General features: G+C 41.9%; 1 long non-coding RNA gene across 1 annotated transcript; it reads left to right on the forward strand.

The window, feature by feature from the left end:
• Nucleotides 1-67: 67 nt before the first annotated feature.
• On the forward strand, nucleotides 68-8,710 carry LOC141561662 (uncharacterized). The gene is made up of 3 exons (XR_012488111.1): nucleotides 68-251; nucleotides 1,700-1,835; nucleotides 3,460-8,710. It is a non-coding gene; the product is annotated as an uncharacterized LOC141561662 (long non-coding RNA).
• Nucleotides 8,711-13,039: the final 4,329 nt, after the last annotated feature.

Genomic DNA, 13,039 nt, shown 5'->3' on the forward strand with positions numbered 1-13,039 from the left:
AGAAGGCTAACCAAATATCAGGCCCTCCTCGTAGACATTCACAATTTAATTCTCTGGGTGTGTCACACTCTCCACCCTGCCACCTTGCTTCCTGACACCACACAATCCAGTGACAGTATTTATAGTTGTGAGGAAACTTTAGATTCAGTTTACTTTAGTTGACTTAACTTGAGAGATGTTCCTCTCAACAATCCAGATGGTGAATGGTTCACTGATGGGTCCAGTTTTTTTTTGCAGATAGGGACAGAAAGGTAAGTGACCCTCAATAGTATTTTGAAGGCTAACCCGTTTCTCCCTGGGACTTCTGCTCAGAGGGAAGAACTCATTGTCCTCACCAAAGCTTTAAAATGGAGGAAAGGAGTATGTGGGAACTTCTATGTGTCTTTCATATTTAACATGCTCATGGGTTCTCTAGAAAGAAAGGAGACTTCTGACAGCCAAAACTTTCCCCATGAAGTATGCAGGGGAAATGTTACATTAACTGAAAACTCTCCTTGAAACAGAGTTTTCTGTAATGTTGATGAAGGACACCAGAAGGGGATTCATTCCAGGTTAGAGGTAACAAGCTTGCAGAATCAGCTACCCAAGCTGCTAAATGGTTGCCCTTAACCTTGACAGCCCTATTCCCTCAGCTCCCTGACTCTTATGCATCTTATAATTCTCAGGAACAGGCACATGCTAAAAGAAAGGGAATGCACTCTTTACCCTTCTGGGTGGTCTCAATGCCCCTCTGGCCAGCTTCCAATCATGGAGGCATGGCAGTAGAAAAATCTTCTTTCACCTACACTAAATTACTTGGAAAAGAACAGCCTTCAGTCCCATATGAAACCTATTTTATTTGGACACAAACTAGCAACAACAATTAGGCAGGTTTATCAAGCTGAGCCAATATGTGCCCAAGCAAATCCTGAAAGTGCTCTTAAATGCCCTTGTCCCCCTACCTTCTCCTTAATACTGTTCAGAGAATGGGTACCTATCCTGGAAGCTAGACTTGATTCAAAGACCATATTTCAAGGGGTTCAAATGACTTTGGGTTTTTCTTCACATCTTTGCCAATTGGATGGAACACTTCACTTTCAAGACTGAACAGGCCCAAGAGGTATATAACATTTTACTAAAAGAGATTATACCTTATTTTGGAGTGCCCACCTTTTAACACAGTGACAGCAGTTTAGCCTTCACTTCACACATAACCCAAACTGTGGCTGAGCCATTTTAGATTAATTATCTCCACTCTGTCTGGCATCCTCAGTCTAGGAGAAAGATGCAGAAAATGAATCCTCCCCTCCAGGGAGTCCTCCCTAAGCTGTGCTGCAGACTTGGGAAGAAGGGGTAAAAAGCCTCCTGATAAGACTACTGAGAGTCTGCAGTGCCCCTGGGGAGAACACTGAGCTCAGCCCCTTTTGACCTTTCACATGGGCAGCCATGTTTCCCCTCAGACATTCAGTAGATTTAGAACATCATCTGGTCTCCCACTTTGTCTCACAGCTTGGCAGAGCCTTTTCAAAAGCTTTTCTGAAAATTCAAGTGAACATCTCCCCAAACTAACAGGTGTTCAACCCCAGATTGTCACTCCAATAAATACAGGAGACTTAGGATACTTGAAATCTTGGCTGATCCACAATCCTAACCTGCTGAACACCAAATGGAAAAGAGCACAGGAAGTCATTTTAATCATTTCACCTGCTGTTAACTTCAGAGGCCTTCCCAGCTGGACTCAAGTTTCCAGACTCCAACATGCTACTCCTGTTACTTCTGCTTCTCCAGACCTTCCTGGCACCTCATGAGAACCCAGAGAAGATCTGAAACTACTGAATCCCTGGAACACCAGAAAGGTATTATATGGAGTAGGGTGAACTTGTCTGTGTTCTCCTCTTTTTACCCCTTTGCATTTCTCCTTGTTAACTTTCCACTTTCTCCAACTTAATTGCTTCCTCTCAAACTATTGAACCTTTTTTAGTGCCCTTTGAACCATTCATCTCAAGGATGAGGGTCTTACTCCTTGGGCTCTTTCTCCAGGTCTCCTTGCCACACTTTTGGGGGCTCCCTCCAGTGGGACCATAACTCCTTGGTTAGGTTAGGAAACTCCATAGGCAGCAGGAGTGTCCAGGATTGTGACATGTACTGTGGGCATCCTTACAGCAGCCCACATCTGTGACCTGATGCATTCTTGGCAAAGGCCACATTTCTGAGGGTCATGGTCTCCACCGTGGGTGCTATCCCATTTATACTAGCTATCCTCTGGGTAACAACTTGACTCTTAACTATTCCTTTTTTCTTACCAGAAAGGATCTCTCACTCACATGTCTCAGCATGTCCATCACCGGCACAGAAACTGTCAATGTGACCCCTGATAGCCTTGTTTACATCCCAGATGTGGGGCCATGGACTTGTACCACAAATACTGCTGGAGCAGTGCTCTCACAAGCATCTTAATTTTACCTCAGCCACCTGTATACTGAGGGTTTGAGCACTCATTATACCTATGACTATGGACCAGCTATACAGAGAATTGTGTGGTATCTGTTCCAAAATTATTTCAGCAAACTCACCTACAACACTTCTGCACCATTCCCTTCTCAGCTTCTCCAGAATATCCTGAGAACAGACATTCCTGTTGGTATAATGTTATGCAATTAGAGTGACCCTTGGGGAAAGCTAGCCAGAAAACAATTACTAAAGGTGACCTCGAGGTACCATTTGTTTCCCTGAGGAATGCACTTTTATCTGTAAAGTGAGTCTTCCACAGTTTCACTTTGATGGTTCTCATGGCTCTGTTGGGGGAGGAATGCTTCTGACTGGAACCTCTCTCAACCTGTCATCTTCTCTCTTCAATATCTAATCCCTGTAAACATTTTGGAGCATGACTCATTGGCCACCTGAATACTCCTTTTACTGTGTGTAATGCCAAAATTCTTTCTACAAATCTTACCCCTCTGATGAGGTAGAAGTGATGAGTGAAGATTTGAGGAAACTGTTCTCTGGTATTTAAGGAAAAGAAGGTCCAGGCTCATTTCCTGGATTAAATTATTAATTTAATAATAAAATATTAAAATGTCATCCAAACCTGACAGCCACCACCCACCAAATGGCTAAGGAAATGCTCACACACTCCAGGAGCTCCAATAGTCCCTGGACTCCATGGCCAATATGCTCTTACACAATTGATTGGCTCTAGACTCTCATTTCTTTTATTTTAGTGGTGGTGGCTGTCTCCTTGCCAACACCTTCTGCTGAATGTATGTACATCAACACTTGGGGAAAGAGGATCCTAAAAAAAAAAAAAAAAAATCTGAGACATTTTCTCCATTCCCAAAGTTTTTTTTTTTTTTTTTCTAAGTAGGGCTCTTGGCTACTCTTTCTAATGAATCCCCTATTCATTCCAATTTTAATTAATCTTTTCCTGCTCATTTTTGGTTCTTGCATTTTTAAGCAACTACTGAGCTTTATTTCTTCTAGGCTCCAGGCCATGAATTTCCAACTACTTGCTCAACCTGGATTCCATCTTCTACCTCATCCAGAGACACAGCACCTCCTGGATTCTGACTCTAACTTCTTTAAGTCACACATTTCCCTTCCTCAATCTGGATCTTACTAGGCAGGGACATCTCTACGACCCTTTCCAGCAGGAAGTAATTGCAGAAGATGAGACCTTCATCCTTTGTCCCAAATGAACTTGGGTCCCATATACTTGAGGGGGAAATGTAGTGGGGTATTTCTGATGTAGTGCAATTTTGAGGAATGCTGTACTAATGCAATTTTCAGGAGTGCTATAATACTCGGTCCAAGGTATTTAAAGCTCTAAGATGCCTCCTCATGAGGATGATATAAAACAGGCTCCAAACTATATGATTATAGGAGTGCTGTATTTAGTTGATCTTACTCAGGTTATCCTGCAGTGCCAGGTAGCTAAGCTCAAATGAATGCCAGTGGTCAAGATACCAGCCTGCTGGGTTTTTTTCATCAATAATGAGATGCTTAAAGTTAACAATAGACCCTATACAAAATAGATGCCTGACTTTTGACTGGGTGACCTTTAAGGCCTAAAAATACATCTCTGGATTGCTCCCCCCATGATCTCTGGCCAGGGAATTACTGGTATTGCATCTGCCTACAAAAACCCAACTACTTCTCAACTCATAACGCTATTCATTGATCTTACAAATGATCAGCTTATAGTGGGGAGGTGCTTGTTCCTAGCTTTCAGCTCATCATTGTTTATGGTTGCCTTAGTAAATGATTTTTCAGATCCCAGTTGGCCTAAAGGTCAGAAGGATCCTGAGGCTGTGTTTTCCCCAAAGCTGCCCTGTGGCAGTAGGAGAAGTCTGGACTGAAATCTGATATCTTCTGAGTGATGAGCCCAGAGTCTTCGTGTTCAACTAATAGCTGCCACAGGACTGGTGTGGAGGTCTCAGGGACTCAAGTTACCAGCAGTCTTAATTTTACAGGCTTAGGGTAGTCATTGCCCCTGGAATCAGTTGAATCAATCTAGTTGATGTTAAAGGGGAAAAAAAATCTTATTTAAAAAGGAAAAAATCCAGCATTTTATAGTCCCCTCTACATTTAATTGAAAAATTACATGTAAAATGAGACACACAGTTTTGTAAGTCACAAGAAACATTAATTCCTTTGAAAATTATAAAAAATTTAACTTTTCTTTAAAAATTCTCCTAATGAATGAAAATGTCTGATATAGTTGAGGTTTTTCATTCACCTGGGCATTTGTGTCCACAATATCCCTGCAGTTATCAGTGCTCAGTGGAGCAGGGATCTGTTGACCAAGGCTGGGTGAAACCTGGCTAGCAGTGCTCCTTGGCAAAGGCAAGACTTCCACCTGGTTGGCAGGGCAGATGCAGTTACTTAATAGTAGCTTGTAAATTAATTTTTTTTTTAATCTACAAAACGGACCCACAAAATCGGTCAGCAGTTTCTGCCTGGGGTCTTTGGATAGAGTGTCTGGGGACAATCTCAGGAAGGTGCTCAGGACCTGAATGCTTCTTTGCCAAGGAGGAGTCTTAGGTTGGAAAGGCAGGGTGGCTTTTGAGGCTGAGTGGAGGAGCACTGCACTAGGTGACTGATTTTATGGCCACCGAGGTTTCCTTTGTGTCTGGTCTCTGATGGAAGGGCAAGGCTAGGATGGATTCCTGATGTTTCTGTGGATGAAGGAAATAATGGCTTAGCCATTACTCTGGGAACATCCAGAGTCAAGTGTGGCACAGCCAAGGCCAAGTGTTGAAGCCATGAGAAAGGCACAAGCTCCTTCCTATCACAGGTGTAAGGCAGTGCTCTGGAATTCAGTTCAGCTTTGCAGTGGAAATGGGACACCTGCTCAATGCTGGACAGGGGATCTTTTTCCCAAAATGGGGAAATCCAGTGAGGGGAATATGGGAACAGCACTGACTTGGCTTGCTGACACAGGATTTTCTGAGGCAAAGGGACCTATTCTGTGGAGGAAGAAGGGAACATATGAACAAAAGGGAATTCTCCCCCCTTAAAAATATTTCCTGTGCCTTTGATTTTTCATCAAATGTACCAGGGACCAAGACTGGGTGGAAACTGGCTAGCATTGCAAGGTAAAGGCTAGTCCTCAACCTGGTAGGCAGGGTGGATGTCGGTACTTGGTAGTAATTTGCAAGTAAATTTAAAATCCCCAAAATGGAGCCTGGTGGTCAGTTTTTGTCTGGGGTCTTTGAGTGGAATGCTTGGGGACAATCTCAGGAAGGTGCTCAGCACCTCAAGACTTTTTTTCCAGGGTCCAGTAATAGGTGTGGAAAATAAGCTGGGTTTTAGTTCAACTTGTGAGGAGTGCTGAAATCGATGTCTGATTTTATATGCAAGTCTGGGTTGCCTTTCTGATGGTCCTGAGGGTAAAAGAGAGGCAATGGCTCAACTATTACTCTAGATCCAACCAGAGTCATGTGCAGCACAGCCAAGGCTAAGTTAAATTTCTGAGCCATGAGGGCACAAGCTCCTTCCTGTGAGTCAGTGACCCAGCATTCATTTCAGCTTGGCAGTTGAGGTATGGCACCTGCTCAGTGCTGGACCACAATGGGGAAATCCAGTGAGGGGGACCTGGAACAGCACTGACTTGACCAGCTGACAGAGGCTTTTTTGAGGCAAAGGGACCAAGTCAGTGGAGGAAGAAGGGAACATATGAGCTAAGGGAAATCCTCCCCCTTAAGAAATTTAATTTTTATACTTAAAAATTTTTTTGAAAAGTCAATGTTCAATGCCTTTCAGCTTTTTCATCAAATGTACCAGGGATCCAGGGACCAAGACTGGGTGAAACCTGGCTAGCATTGCAAGGTAAAGCCTAGTCCTCAGCCTGGTAGGCTAGGTGAATTCGGGTAGTACCTTGCAAGTCAATTTTTTAAAAATTCCTGGAAATGGAACCTGGTGGTCAGCTTCTGCCTGGGGCCTTTGGGTAGGAGTGCCTGGGGATAATTTCAGGAAAGTGCTCAGCACTTGAAGGCTTGTTTTTCAGGGACAAATAGTATGTTGGAAAGGCAGGTTGGATTTTGCAGCTGGACTTGTGAGGAGCACTGAAATCAGTGTCTGATTTATGTGCAAGTCTGGGTTGTCTTCCTAATAGTCCTAGAAGTGAAAGGGAGGTAATGGCTCAACCATTACTCTAGACACAGCCAGAGTCATGTGTGGCACAGCGAAGGCTAAGTTTCTAAGCCATGAGGAGGGCACAAACTTCTTCCTGTGAGTCAGTGACCCAGCATTCATTTCAGCTTGGCAGTTGAGGTCGGACACCTGTTCAGTGCTGAACCACAATGGGGAAATCTGGTGAGGGGAATCTGGGAAAAGCACTGACTTGACCACTTGACAGAGGCTTTTCTGAGGCAAAGGGACCAAGTCTGTGGAGGAAGAAGGGAACATATGAGCAAAGGGGAATCTTCCCTCTTTAAGAAATTTAATTTTGTTTAAAAATTTTTTGAAAAGTCAATGTCCAGTGCCTTTCAGCTTTTTCATCAAATGCACCAGGGATCCAGGGGTCAAGACTGGGTGAAACCTGGCTAGCACTGCAAGGTAAAGCCTAGTCCTCAATCTGGTAGACAGAGCAGATGCAGGTAGCACCTTGCAAATAATTTTTTTTTTTTTTTAAATTCCTGAAATAGAACCTGGTGATCAGCTTCTGCCTGGGGCATTTGGGTAGAGTGCCTGGGGACAATCTCAGGAAAGTGTTCAGTACCTGAAGGCTTGTTTTTCAGGGACAAATAGTATGTTGGAAAGGCAGGCTGGATTTTGCAGCTTGACTTATGAGGAGCACTGAAATTCGTGTCTGATTTTATGTGCAAGTCTGGGTTGTCTTCCTAATGGTCCTGGAAGTGAAGGGGACATAATAAATAGCTTAACTATTACTCTAGAGACAACCAAAGTCACCTGGGGCACAGCCAAGGATAAGTTAAATTTTTGAGCCATGAGGGAACAAGCTCCATCCTGTGAATCAGTGACACAGCATTCATTTTGAAGAGAGAACTCTGAAACTCTGAAAATCCTTGAAGGAGAAAACCTCTTTTGATTCTGCCTCAATAAGAGACCCTGCCCCAAATCCTTTTTCCCTTCAATTTCAGTCTGGAAGTTGAGGTATGGCACTTGCTCAATACTAGATCACAATAGGAAATCCAGTGAGGGGGACCTGGGAATAGCACTGACTTGACCCCTTGACAGAGGCTTTTCTGAGGCAAAAGGATCAAGTCTGTGGAGGAAGAAGAGAACATATGAGTAAAGGGAAATCCTCCTTCTCAAGAAATTTAATTTTTATATTTAAAAAAATTTTGAAAAGTCAAATGTCCAGTGCCTTTCAGATTTTTCATCAAATGCACCAGGGATCCAGAGATCAAGACTGGGTGAAATCTGGCTAGCACTGTAAGGTAAAGGCTAGTCCTCAGCCTGGTAGACAAGGCTGATGTGAGTAGCACCTTGGTAGTAAATTTTTTTTAAATTCTGGAAATGGATCTTAGTGGTTAGCTTCTGCCTGGGGCCTTTGGGTGGAGTACCTGGGGACAATCTCAGGAAAGTGCTTAGCACCTGAAGGCTTGTTTTTCAGGGACAAATAGTATGTTGGAAAGGCAGGCTGGATTTTGCAGCTGGACTTGTGAGGAGCACTGAAATTGGTTTCTGATTCTATGTGCAAGTCTGAGTTGTCTTACTAATAGTCCTGGGAGTGAAGGGAAGGTAATGGCTCAACCATTACTCTAGACACAACCAGAGTCATGTGTGGCACAGCCAAGGCTAATTTTCTAAGCCATGAGGAGGGCACAAGCTCCTTCCTGTGAGTTAGTGACCCAGCATTTTAGCTCAGTGCTGGACCACAATGGGGAAATCCAGTGAGGGACCTGGGAACAGCACTGACCTGGCCTGCTGACAGAGGCTTTTCTGAGGCAATGGGACCAAGTCTGTGGAGAAGGAAGGGAACTTGTAAGTAAAGGGGAAGGAACTGGGATAGAGTGTGGGTGGGAAAGATAGCAAGACAGGGATACTCTACCAAGAGTGATACCTGGCCTTTGGAGGAGAACTTTTCAATGTGCTCTTGCATGTGCTGTCCCTCATTTCACACTTATAGGAAACCCAAGGGACAACTTTGTTACTTCTGATATTTTTTGTAAACCACTTATTTGTATAGAATTTGTATAGACAGGGAACTCCTCCAGGCCAGAGTTTGACTTGGCCCTTTCTTTGTATCCCCCACCAGTGCCTATTAAAGATCTTGGTTCATAGTAAACAATATTTATTGACTGATGCCTCCATTTATTTCCCTTTCACTCTTTGAAAACCCTCTGTACTTTGGCTTCTCACCTCATTCAATTGAATGTTACTAATTGAAAAGCCTCTTGTCACTAGTCATCTTTTTGATCTGTGTGCTATTTTGGAACCTCATCAATTTCCCTGACATCCACTTAGCACTTCTATGCAAATCATTCTGACTCGGGGAAATCTGAGGTCAGTCACCTTGACTTTAATCCTATCTGGACCTAGAAGCCAATCCCACCTCTGTTAAGTACCACTAATTAACCTTTCTATAGAGTTCACTTGACACTACCCAAGTTTTCTATAGAGCTGAACTAAAGCTAAGTACCACCACTTAACTTTCAAAAGAACTGAATTAATGTTGAGTACCACCACTTAAGCTTTCTATAGATTTGAACTATCACCAATCAAACTTTCTATAACTTTACTGAAACCTATTCAACCCTAAAAACTTCTCTATTGTCTCAAAAGCTCCCAAGACCTAACTCTGATCATATAACTAAGTACTCTGACTGTACCAAAACGCTGAACTCTCTTAATCCCATTGTGAGGGATAAAAAATTCTATCCAAAAATGACTTCTCAGAGACCTCTCGAAGTAAAAAAGCAGAAAAGTTGATTTAACAAATTCTCATGAGAATGAGCAATTCCACCATGAGGAGGGAAAGAAAGAAAGCTCACGGTAGAAGGGCTAAAGAACTAAGGGAAGATATTACAGTTTTTATAGGTTTAATTGCAAAAGGATTACATCATGAGTTTGGGGAATATTAAGGGATAGGTGCCCCCCCCCTTCCCCACCAGTTAATTGAATGTTATCATTCATGTCAACAACAACAGATTCTCCAGTTCAGGGAAGAACCATACGTTAAACAATTAGTCGCCTAAACATTGACAGCCTGGACAGACATAAGTCATCATATATCTCAAAAACTAAACAATTAATAGCCTAAACATCAATAGCCTGGACAGACATAAATGTCATCAAAAAAATCTTAAGCAATCAGTAGCCTAAATATTGAACATACCTATGTAGGTCACAGAGACCTAGAGAAGATAGAATACAGAAAAGGAATTGAACATTGCTGTAAGTTCTTCACCATATCCTTACTTCATACTTGCTCCATACACCATCTTGGAGTTTTTGTCCATTGAGAGACAAGACAGAGATCTCTCAGTGATTTAAAATAAACTTTTACTTTTTATTTTAGAAATTGAGCAAATTCTTTTACTTCACCCTGCCTTGTCTCGCGCACCATATGCCTGGAAATCCCCAGCAATTCCCAGATATATAAATCCTGCCTGGTCTCTTCTGAGCTCTGGACATACACAAAATGGACATTTATAGGCTGGACATTTTGAACTCGATGCCCATTTTGTAAATTGCACCATGTCCAAAAAGAGAATTTGACTCCCAAAATGCTCTCCCTCTTCTGAAATTCCCCTTCTACTAACCCAGGTTTGCAGCCTCAGAGTCATCCCTAACTCTTCCCTCTTGCTTAGTCCTACCTATCAGCTTAGTTAACATACCTTTTAATTCCTTCATCAGCAACACTTCTCCAAACCTCATGATGCTCTACACTTCTCTCCTAATCTCTTCTAATAACAATGTTTCATTATGATTGTTTCTTCTGATGTTACTCTTTATATATTGTGTTTATTTGATATATTCTAATTCATATATTTGGCATCCTCCCTGTTACAATATTTTTGCATAATTAGTACAGTGACTGAAATAGAAACAATTTGAAAGTTTGACTATAATGAGGGAAAGGAAAGGGGGAACCCTGTTTGTGGGCGCATAGATAGTAAGAAACCCCATTTCTCGGCACAAAGATCCCATGAGGTGCAGTGTCCCCTGTAAATGAATTTACAGGCCCCAAAACCTAGATTGATAAATAAAGGGTTATGGTAGAAATTTGGAAGTAAAGCTCACTTAGACAGATGCGAGGGCCAGAGGTGGCCGCTGGTCGGGCAGGGACCCTTACATGGCTGGAAGGACCATGTGTTGGTGGGAGAGCTCCTGCAAAGAGGGAGTTCAAGCTCATCTCTTTTATACCTAGAAGATGGGCGGTACCCAAGTTCTTGGTGGGCTTTTCAGTTAGCTCAGATCAGGTGAGGGCTGGGGGAAGCTGAGCTGATGGTGGGGCTGGGCCTGGATATTCAAAAGGGTTCTTTTGACTAGGATTTGTGAATCAAGGTCAGCCATAGGTTGGGCAATTAGAAAGGAATCTTAAAGGGACTTCAACCCCCATTAACTATAGCTTCTTAGTTCAAAATACTTGCAAAGATCATTTTCAACATTCACCCTTGCAAAATTTTGTGTTCCAATTTTTCTTCCTTCCCCCACCCACACCCCTAAATGGCACTAACAATCCAATGTATGTCAAACATAATGCAATTGATGCAGTGCTAATGGTAATGAAGAGATGTGAGAATTGAGGTGGGGAATCCCCTCTGGTCAGTCCAATGGGAAAGAATTCACAAACCTAAAAGTCTGAATGGCAGAAAAGGGAAGTTTATTGCTCACTAAGAAAGAAGCTCTCTTAGCTGGCAAAATTCCTAATTTAGATTGCTATTAAGCAGCTCTAAATCTTTTCTGCCCTTAAGAAATTCATCTGGAAGTCTGAAAAGAGAAAATTGGGTCCCCAGTTTCACCATTAAATCACACACCAATAAGGGAGCAGGATAGGAGGGAATAATAACAAATGAGCATTTACACCAAGCTGGCAAGGCAAAGGAGAAGTCTCAATACAGTTCTTAAGTTTCCCTGCAATTCCCACTCTATGGGGAGGAGAGGTAAAAGAGAGCAGAGTGCCAAAGCAAGAGTGAAGGAGAAACCCCTTCCACAGCAAACAGAAATTCTATGGTCTTAACTGGTCACCAAGTGTTGGACTGTTGGGTGTTGGGCTGCTGTGGGGGAGCGAGGGGGAGCTTAACCAAGCCCCAAATTTCTGCTGGAAGGTAGGGCATTAAGAGGGCAGCTCGTCCCCTCTAGGTAGTCACCCCTCTGGTGCCCCTTCTGCTTAAACTCAGTACAAGGACTGGGGAGTTTCCTTGGACAGATTCCATGACATCTAAAGCATGAATCTTTGTGATTCCTGGAAATAGCAGCCAAGAGTAGGGACTTTTCTCCAAATCTCGATTTAATTCTGCAGACTCCTCATCTGCAGTTTGATCCCTATCATTAAAGACTCCAACAGCTGTTTCTAAGGGAGAAATTTGAGGGACCAAATCTGTCTTCTCCAGTTTCCTCCGTATATTATTCTCCCCAGAATAGATCAAGAAGAGTGTTAGCCTTGGACCTTTCTTCAAATTGTTAGTGTCAAAATGAAAATGGTGAATTGTCCACCAATGAAGAAATAAGAGCAATAATTAAGAGCTATTTTGCTCAACTGTATGCCAATAAATCTGATGATCTAAGTAAAATGGGTGAATACTTACAGAAATAGAGATTGAGGAAAAAATAAATTACTTAAGTAGTTCCAGTTTAGAAAAAAATTGAAAAAACTATTAAATCATTAGGAAAAATCTCCAGAGCTAGATGGATTTACATGTCAATTCTACCAAATATTTAAAGATCAATTAATTCCAGTACTATGCAAATTATTTGGAAAAATAGGCAAAGGAGTCTTACCAAATTCCTATTATGACACAGATATGATGCTGATATCAAAACCAGGTAGGGTCAAAACGCAGAAAATTATAGACCAATTTCCCTAATGAATATTGATGCAAAAAATTTAAAATATTAGCAAAAAAATTTCAGCAAATTATCCTCAGGGTAATACATCACGACAAATTAGGATTTATACCAGCAATGCAGGGCTGATTAGGAAAACTAGTAGCAGAATTGACTATATCACTAACCAAACTAAAACAAATCATATTACCTCAGTAGATAACAGAAAAGACACTTGACAAAATCCAATACCCATTACTATCAAAATAGGATTAGACTAGAGAACTAGAGAACTAGAATACTAGAAAACTAGAGAACATAAGAATAAATGAAGTTTTCCTTAAAATGATCAGTAGCATCTATTTAAAAATAGCAAGAACTACATGGAGCAGCATCCCTACTCAGCAAGACAAAGGGAAACCATTTATTAAAATAACTTAAGGTCCAATTGTAGGGTGGCTATAGATTGCCTTCCCAATGACTATAGACAAGATACCTGTTAATGAATTGTTAATCAGACAAATGGTATGAGAGAATGTTAATGAAAATTGCAAAAAAGCTTATTTTAAGTCTCCAGAAAGATACATCTCTTGATGAATTAATT

The sequence above is a fragment of the Sminthopsis crassicaudata genome, chromosome 3, assembly GCF_048593235.1.
Source record: "Sminthopsis crassicaudata isolate SCR6 chromosome 3, ASM4859323v1, whole genome shotgun sequence".
Taxonomy (NCBI): domain Eukaryota; kingdom Metazoa; phylum Chordata; class Mammalia; order Dasyuromorphia; family Dasyuridae; genus Sminthopsis; species Sminthopsis crassicaudata.